This window comes from Macrobrachium nipponense, chromosome 32 (assembly GCF_015104395.2).
Source record: "Macrobrachium nipponense isolate FS-2020 chromosome 32, ASM1510439v2, whole genome shotgun sequence".
NCBI classification, from domain to species: domain Eukaryota; kingdom Metazoa; phylum Arthropoda; class Malacostraca; order Decapoda; family Palaemonidae; genus Macrobrachium; species Macrobrachium nipponense.
The window spans coordinates 20,572,055-20,580,344 of record NC_061094.1 but is presented as its reverse complement, the minus strand read 5'-3'; positions in this window follow the sequence as shown (position 1 = coordinate 20,580,344).

Here is an 8,290-nt window from a genome sequence, read left to right as displayed (position 1 = left end):
CCTATTACTCTACGTTTCTTTCTTAACTTTAAATTATGCATTTGTGAATTCTGAACATATATTATTTTAAACTATTAACTCTAAGCTAACTTTAAAATGGAATCTGGACATATTGCAGACACTTTACAACATTTCATACTATTATTGAGGGGGAGTTATGCTTTGCAAAGGCATCACAGAAGATTCCTCCCCATCGAAGATAGTTATCCCTGGTGTTAAATGTAACGATTCACAACGTGGGGAAATAATCTGCGACCACATTGTTCTTACCAGAAATGTGCTGCACTCTTAAAATTATATTGTTGCAAGCACAAGGACCACCTTATTAATCTTTGGTTCTGTATAAATGATAGCGGATTATGATCCTAAAAAAAGTCCCCTATGTCCCTATACCATATTCCTCATATTGTGCACATCGGGGTACCTCTCTCATATACACAGCCTTTCGTACTTCCCGCTCACTCTCACTCTCACTTCCGATATTTCCATTCTGACCCCTCTTTCCCTCTTCCGAATACAGCGCATCCACTTCCATACTCACGTCCATACCCCTGACTACGCTCTTCTTACCCTTCCTCTTTCTACCTACCTGTTTCCAACACCGCTATCCAAATCACTCTCAGCCCTTTCCCCAATGTATTCTGTCCAATCTCATCCTGTCCGTCACCCTTACTAACCTTCTTTCCCTTAGTCTTCTTCTTTTCCTCAGCCCCCCTTCTTATTCTTGTCCTAGGGTTTTATCCTTATCCTGTGTCTCCCCCTTCTTTCCCTTACCTATCACAACCAAATATCACCTCGTCACTCGTACTCTCATCCACTCGTTCTTTCACTGTTTTCTACACTCCTGGCCCGTCACAAGACCCAGTAGCCCTACCTCCTACAGCTCCCTCTTCCACGAATCCCTTCATCATTTCCTGCATCATCTCTTGCACTGCATTTATCATTACCCCCAATTTTTCATCCATTTTCTCAACCATTCTCTCTTCTGCTCCTTCACCTCTTCTTTCATTTCCACTTTTGCACTCCTTAGCATTCCTTTCATTTCCTCCCTCTTCTGCTCCTCACCTCACACACTACCCTCAACCTAACTCATCTCCACTCCCCTTCCAACCTTCCCTTAGCTTCCTCGTCAACCGTAACTCCTCCTTCAGCCTCTCTATCTCTTTCAACCCTTCTATCCTCACTTTATCCACCAATCACACAACTCACTACCCCAATTGCCCTGCAGCTGCTGCACCAACAGTCCCTGTTCGGGCGCCAAAAAATAATGTTGCGGGATCACAAGCTGAAAAACAAGCTGGCAAAATCGCCCCCCCAACATTAACCTAATCACTCTAGCTGCCAAATCCATCCCAGTCACACTTTCCTCTACACACTACAGCATAGATGCAGGACAATTGACCTACAACTACACAAAACATAAAACAAAAAAACTCTCAAAACACATGTACTTACCAATCAATCCAGTTACTCCGGGCTATCCTGTGCTGTCCGCTGGTTAAGGTCACTGGGACACCAACAAAACAACAACAAGAACCACGACACCACAACCCAACACAACAACACCAAGGACTACAACCCAACAACTCAACAACACAACAACCAAGGACAACAACAACATAACAACAATCAAGGAACACAACCACAACTCAACAACAGAGCAACCAACCAAGGAAACATAACCACAAACTAACACAACCACCAACCGAGGAACACGACCTCACATATAACAACAAAAGACCACTGCACAAACAACAACAAAAATCACAACAGCACAGGCACAACAACTCAAAGCAAAAACACTAACTTAACAACACCAAATAAAACACAAAACTCAATCAACTTCCAATGCCTTCAATAGACTCCTCCAACACCTATCACAGGCTCTCACCAAAGACTCTTAAAAACTCTTACTCAAAACACAGAACTCTGATCACCAGCAGACAACCCAGCCAGAACTCACTAACAGCCAATACAGTCGTTAACCATCCAACCACCAATTTCTCTCTCTCTCTCTCTCTCTCCTCTCTCTCTCTCACACACACACACACACACACTCACACACACACGTTGTCAAATGTAACTCCATAACTCCTCCATATCAGGTACCCTGTTGATGAAAGAGGTAGTGTTAAATGAACCCCTAAAAATGGCTGCTGCTCAAGAAAAGCCAAATGTGGGTCAAGGTTTATTGAAACAAAATCGGAAATGCAGACTCTGCAAAACTACAGAACTAAGTATAGAAGAGATCTAGCTGTCACGTCCGTCAAAGAAGATCTGAGGAAAACATCGATCTAAGACAAGTATTTGATCGTTCTCCTACAAAGACCATCCATACTGCTGCCAGACACTTACAGCTACCACATTCAGCAGTGCACAAAGTCCTACACAAGAACTTGCAATTGTATGCTTGCAAAGTACACTTCATACAGGCAGTCGATCGAGCCAAGTGATGAACCAGGACAAAAAAAAAAAAGTTTGCAGTTAACGTGCTGGAACGAATTTCTGAAGATGAAACTTTCCTCAACCGAGTTTTCAGTGATGAGGCAACCTTTCATGTTTCCGGGAAACTGAACACAATGTGAGAATCTGGGGATTAGAACATCTCCATGTGACTAGGGAATTTCACTGAGATAGTCCCAAGGTGAATGTGTGATGTGGGTTCATGTGCAATTTTTCTGTATTGAGACATCAATTACTGCATATGTTTACCTTGACTTTTTGACTGAATATGTGGCACCACAATTAGATGACCTTCAACCAACTATCATTTTCCAGCAATATGATGCATCACTACATAGGGGACCGTATGTTCGTGGATTCCTAAATCAAACATTTCCAGGTGACTGATGGAATGGAAGGGATGGCCCAATTCCCCAGCCACCTCAGTCACAAGATATCAAATATTGTGTATTGAGCAAAGATATGGGACATCCCTGATCTCAAGCTAAAAATCCCTTGATGCCATTGCCACCATTGATCAGGTTGTGCTACAGCTAAGATGCAAGATGCACTGACTCTCCCTTTTATCAAGAAATTACTGTGTTGACTGTCCCCCTTATCCAAATATTACTATGCTGACTGTCCCTTTTATCCAGTTATTACTATGGTGACTGTCCCTTTTGTCCAATCCAGGAATTACTGTTTTAACTGTCCATTTCATCAAAATCTTAATGTGCTGCCTCTCCAAGCTATTCAGATAATACTGTGGTAACTGTCCCATTTATCCAAGTATTATCTGCTGGACTGTCCCATTATCCATGTATTACTGTACTGACTGTCCTTTTTATCCAGATATTACTGGAGTGACTGTCCCATTTCTCTAGGTATTACTGCAGTGACTGTCCTATTTATCCAGGTATATTGTGGTGACTGTCCCATTTATCCAGGTATTTTTGTGGAGACTACGCTTAATCCAGGTATTCTTGAGGTGACTGTCCCTTTTAACCTGGTATTTCTGTGCTGATTGTCCCATTGATCTAGCTTTGAAACCTATCCTATTATCTAAGTTGGGTCAAATGATGGCCACGTGCCAAATTTTGTCTAGATCGGCCAAGCGGATTTGTATAGCGCATAAAGTTACAAATTTGCAAACATTCACTTTTATATATAAGATATAAATGGTAGTTTGTAACATTTATGAGTGAAATTTTATGCTTTCTAACACGAAGCTGCAAGTAACCCACTAACACCTAAATCACTCTTATCTTGGAGCAAACACCCACAAGAGATTTATGTGGTGACGATTCGAAACTGCTTTTAGATATGGCGACACAAGATGGCTGAGTCGATAATATCACTTGTTTCACTCTTACGTCTACCCCAAAGAGGCACAATTCTGAATCCTGGTCAGAGCAGCACAACTTGTGTAATATCATTTAGGTGTGTGTTATTCCCAAGTTAAAGTTAACTACATATTAATTACTAACTTGATGTAAAGACATATGTTAATCACATATACTTTATTTATATATAATTGTTACCTGGTGTGATGTATATGTAAATAATATAACATATGTATATACGTCAAATATGTGATATATATGTGTGTGTGTTTGGTATGAGTATCCATTTTGGATCCTCTTTTCATTTATTCAGCTATTAACAAATTCAGATTGTAAAGGGGAAAAGAGCGGTAAGTAGAGTAATGACCATTTTTAAGCTGGGACCAAGTCGAGAATTTCCCTTCTGTGTTGTGAACCGATTAAGAGCCCCTTTAGACTATTTTGAACTAGCAAATTTTCTCCCTTTTGTATTCCTATACCAAACGAAGATGGAAAACGTCCTAATGACCTTCTCCCCTTGAAATCTTTACGATGATTTATGAAATGTCATTGCCTCATCAGGGTTAGCTACTGACCAATGCCAAAATCACGGGACAAAGTCCCACAAACAGCGACCTGGTCTCTCCCCCCCCCCCCCCCCCCCCCTTTTCCATTGTAGTATGGTTCCCAAGCTAAAAGCTATGAAATCGAGAATTTCCTGTCAAGTCGCAAAAATTCACACATCTCTACGGAGTTCTCCATAGCTTAAATCCAACTGTCTGCCGGACCTCGCCTCCTTTGTTTTTTACTTAACCTTGTCCACACCATTGTCATCGGACCCTCCTCACACCTGCATGACCCTCGCCTCTCTCGGCCACGTTTTTTGTATAGTTCTCCCTATGTTCGCACAATTCTGCCGGCATTTCAAATGTTCTTTCAGGTTTCCGCAGAAGATTAGCGTCAGAGATGGAAGACATGTGAATCAACCCTCTCAAAAAACTCGGTCGTATTTTGAGGACAAAAAATATCCAGTTTGGACAGGATGATTCCAGTTGTCCAACTCTGGTATATACAGTGGTCCCCCGTATTCACGGGGAATGCATACCAGACCCCCCCGTGAAGAGTTAGAACCCGCGAATGTTTGGAGCCCCTATAAAAATGCTAAAAACAGCCTATTTTGTTAGTTAAAACTCAAGAAAAACCACTAAAAATTTTCATACTTGGTTTTTTAATAGTTTTATCACAAAAAGTGCATTCTATGATGAAATTGATGAAAAAAAAAAAACAGGAATTTGCGGATATTTCTCATAGAAAAATACTGTGAACGCGCGAATTTTCCGCGAATAATGCGGGGAAACGTTCCCAAGAGAAATCCGCGAATGTGTGAGTCCGCGAATCCAGAGAACGCGAATACGGGGGCTCACTGTATACAGCCTGTCCAAGCCTATCAAATCGCATTTGCTCTTGCACTTTGCCCAAGCCTGTAGTACACGGCACATCGGCCTCGCCCAGTAACGAAAAGCCTACCACCTCGCTGCAGTATGTCTACCCGTTCCTGATCACTCCTCTATCACCGTCTTGAAGCTGACAACGGCTAGTAATTTCAAGTAACCACCACTGTGCATTTGAACTCTGTGCATTTGAACTAAGGCCGACGCCATGGTACAACTCCACGCCCGTCATGCCACAGATTTAAAAAGGTAACTGAAAGCAAACATTCGTTCTGTCGATCTTTTCAACCCCTGTTTTTCCTAGACACTCATTCCCTATTTCAGTTGTTTTTTTTCTTCTGTAATTCCCATTCTTAGAATTCTCGTCTCCCTATGAGACCCAGTGAGTGTTTTAAGTGTGATTAGTGATACCAGTGATCATACTTAACCACTTGAATCGAATTATGCTTAACGCATTTTTAAAGTAATATCAAAGTATTAATTTGCTACGAAATCTTACAAATCGCTTTTTAAATTTGCTTTTACAATATCAGTATTTCATTGTCGACAGCCCCGTTGAGTGCCTGCTCCAGGGCCACTCAACTCATTCTGCCAGTGCCAGTATCGGGGTACCATATCCCCGATTGCCAACGACGCTCACGCTCGCTTACAGTGCTCCACTGACTATTGTTATTTGTGCATTGCTAATCTAAGTTTCTGATCTAATACTCACATGTTACCCTACGTGATTTTGTAGGATAATGTGTTTGCTTGCAACTTAGTGGCACCCTTTTTTGTTATTGTGAATAGTATTATTAACGTCTAGAGATCCGCGGAGCCAGACTGCGCTAATGTAATTGTAATATCTTCTGATTGCCAATTTAGAAATTATATTAATTTTATGAACAGAATGCGTGTTACATTCAGTCCTTATCATGAAAAATAATTCTGGGTGTTCTATAAGGGTTCCTTTCTCATTATTCTGTTCATAGTCTTCGTGCCATTAGTCAGGGAAGCGTGGATTTGCGCACAAGGAATAATTTTGGAAATTTGGAATTTCGCATTTGGTAATTTTGCTCTAACCCCGCCATTGCAATTATGACAATATATTTAGTTGGATTGATAGATAAATGCGTGTTCACATTTGTATAAGAGAAAAACATAGGAAAATTTCATTTAGCATTAAAAATATAAAATTATCAGAAAATGCATTGAATCGCATGAATGTTAAAGATGCCGGTTAACATGACTAACATCCACGGTTATTAGGGCCAAAATTGATAGGATAAAATGGGTCTTTCACATTAGAAATAAACTGTACTTGTAAAAACTAAACACCTCTCAAGATTTCGGTGTGGAAGACAGTGATAACGAATCATTGTTAGATGACATCACTGATAACCTGTATCCGTTCCTGGCACAGCTTTAACCAGCCTCGTGTGTATTATCACACCACTCGACTCCCACGACCACGAGGAGGCTGTCATGAGGGCTGAGAGATGAGCGTCTCCGCTGTGTGTTCTGCTTCACGCATCCACATACACATCACATTGGTTGTAAATAGAAAACGGGAAATTTATATCTAAACTACAAACGTAGTGCAGCTCACAGCATCAAAAACCATATTCTTCAGAATTGGACTATATTCATAAAGTACCTGAGACCGAGAGAAGGACAAACTAAGGCGATTACTGGCTCGGGTGTCGGATCAAGAATTCGGAGATCTATTTTCACAGCATTCATTAATAACCTCCTGCCACCGAAGCTAAGACACTTGTTAAATAAAGAAAAGGCTTCCGAAAACCAGTAAAAAAATGTTCAGAGAAGAGGGGATGCGAGTCTTTTTGATAGCCTGGCTAATAATAGAAAATGAATTCTGAGGCCAGCTAAGGGCCTTTGCTATTGTATGATAATGAAAAGAAATTGGGAGACAGTACGCTCTTATTGTTGATCTATGTATAAGAAATTAAATCTCAGGCCCATGATAGGATATGAATCTTAAACAAGAGAAGAAACTGGGAGGCCACTAATAAGCCTGTGAGTTATGAAAGGAGATTCACTCTCATGATTGGTTATGAGAGTCGGTAGATAAAAGAGCGGGAATGAGATGCCAATCATGGTATGTATATGCATGATAGCTGTTTGTGGGAAGAAACTGCGGAATCAGCAATTGGTCAAGACCTGTTGGAAAGCAGGAAGAATGGAGAGCAAAATCAAGGGCTGTGGCTCTTGATGCGTAAAGGAAAGGAACTGGAAGGCGAATGATAAGCTGTGAACGTTTTTCATGAGGGATCATTGATTTGGAAGCCTAAGGTATATTAGATAGCTGATAAGGGAAGCTGACTGGTGAGAATCCTTTTATAGAGTTACGCTCTATTTAGAGAAGGGAATGGGATTGGAAAGCTACAGTTCGATAGTCCTTGGGCAGAGGTAAAAAACAAAATTTATTTTGTAAATTGTTGGTGGATAAGTGAAAAGGAATTGAAAGCCATAATATAGAATGGGTTTATGGTAAATGAGGGGGAAATAGACTCGGAGGGCAGTAAAACAAGTTATCACTGGATGATAAGGAAAGTAGTCTGAGAAGCAAAAATAGGCTATTACAGTCAGTTGATAAACATGAGATTTCCGGACATTGGTAACTAACTGGATATGAATCTTGGTTGAAAGAGGAAATGAAAGTGTTATAATCCACAAGCTTTTATATATCATAGTGGGTTCAAGGAAATGAGTATTGGTAAATAAAGAAGGATTAGAGTCCCGGAATGAGTGTTGGTTGTGTATGCAGGAAGTAGTAGGGTATATATGATTGATAGCTTGTAAATGAACGCAATTAGAGTGGCCAATAGGAGCTGTTGAGGAAATTGAGCTGGTTAGTGACTAACAGATCTCAAATGTTGGCAGATATGGGAAACAACTGGAAGAGCTGTAGCATGCTATATTAGTTGGGCCTAAGGGAAGAGCGTTAGGATGCTGGAATAGGAAAAAAATGTTTCATAAGTGATTCATATGCTGTGAACTGAAGTAGGTAATGAAAATGGGTCGAGTAATAATAACAGGCAGTGATTGTTAGTGGCAAGGAATAACGATTGGAAG